Below are 1,429 nucleotides of genomic sequence, written 5' to 3' on the forward strand. Positions count from 1 at the left end.
TGACGTGCCGCATAGTGCGCCTTGGCTTCCGTTTTGTTCCCGCCGCAGAGGACCACGAGAATATCGCGAGAGTTCTTAGGGAAGAAAATGTGATTTTACACGATTAGGCTCGCGGAAATCTGAAAGCGAAATCCATCGCGCTTTTTAAATTGTTTTAAACTCTCATATATGATGTATTTTACCTTGAGAGAAATGCGAAGCTGTCTCATCTGTTTTCCTTAAGCATTTGGAATTTGGAAAATGCTAGCCGCTAGAATTTACCCCCCCGATCTCCCTGCTTTGAAGTCATCAGAATGACCTCACCATGACTGTCACTTTTTTTGCGAACACTCGTAGCCGTTCTCTTCTCTCTGGCCAAACTGATTTTTACCATAGATGTCGTCCAAATATATGTAGACCTTTCCCGTTTTTGCTTCAAGGACTCTCGTCTGCATTTAGACTTTGTTTCCTTGTTTTAGTGTAATTTGGGTCTTTTCAGTCTCAATGACTGATTTAAATACCTCAGTTATTCCACAAGTCTGGCTTCCAATAGGAGTAAAATTTCCTTCCCCACTTCCCAGTCCCTGTATGCAGATTGCTTGTAAACATTCAGTTGCAACCTGCTGAAAGTTATGTCATATTAAGTTACTTGATTTTCTCGAGCAACTCTGCAACCTGGGATCAAAAGGAATGAAAATCTTGAACTGAGTAACAGAAAAGGTGAAAGTGGGGAAAAGTCAAGGCATGAGAGAATCTAGGATACAGACAAGAGTATAGCCACAGTATACCATGTGGTCAGGGAGGCAAGAGAAACCAAAATGGCTTGATGGGGAGAGGGAGTGGGTGAGTGAATGAAGTGGAAACACTATGGCTGTGTCTGGTCTCCTTAATGGAAGTGCCATCTGCTAGAGAGCAGTCTATATCTTACACTTATTGTATCCGTATAGAGCATCATATTGTGCTATGCATGAAGTAAGATCTCATTAATTCTTAAACATTAAATGAGTGAATGTTTGCAGGAAGTAAAATTATTTTCCTTGCATCCTTTACCCAAAGAGAAACGAAACCACTTATTAACGAGAAGCATCTTTACTGTGGCATCTTCGAGAAATTGTCTTTGCACATTACCATTTATATAATCAGCTAGTGATGCGTTAGTCAGGGGTTCAGAGCTGCCTCTGATTTTGGATTTGGATCTTGACCAAATACAGTAATTGCCTGAAAATTCTCTGTTACAAGAGAAAAGCAAGAGATTCCATACTTCATTAAACAAACTGCTAGGTCAAGGGCAAACAACACAAAGTATGAGGAGGAGAATATGGGAGACCATAGATATCCCCAAAAAGGAGCTTATAATTAACTAGTGGCTTAGCAAGGTGACAAAAATAAGAAACATGGTTCTTCTGTTCTCTCCACATCCCCAACCACATCTTTGTCCCAGCTAGAATAA

The sequence above is a fragment of the Pseudorca crassidens genome, chromosome 6 (assembly GCF_039906515.1).
Source record: "Pseudorca crassidens isolate mPseCra1 chromosome 6, mPseCra1.hap1, whole genome shotgun sequence".
NCBI lineage: Eukaryota > Metazoa > Chordata > Mammalia > Artiodactyla > Delphinidae > Pseudorca > Pseudorca crassidens.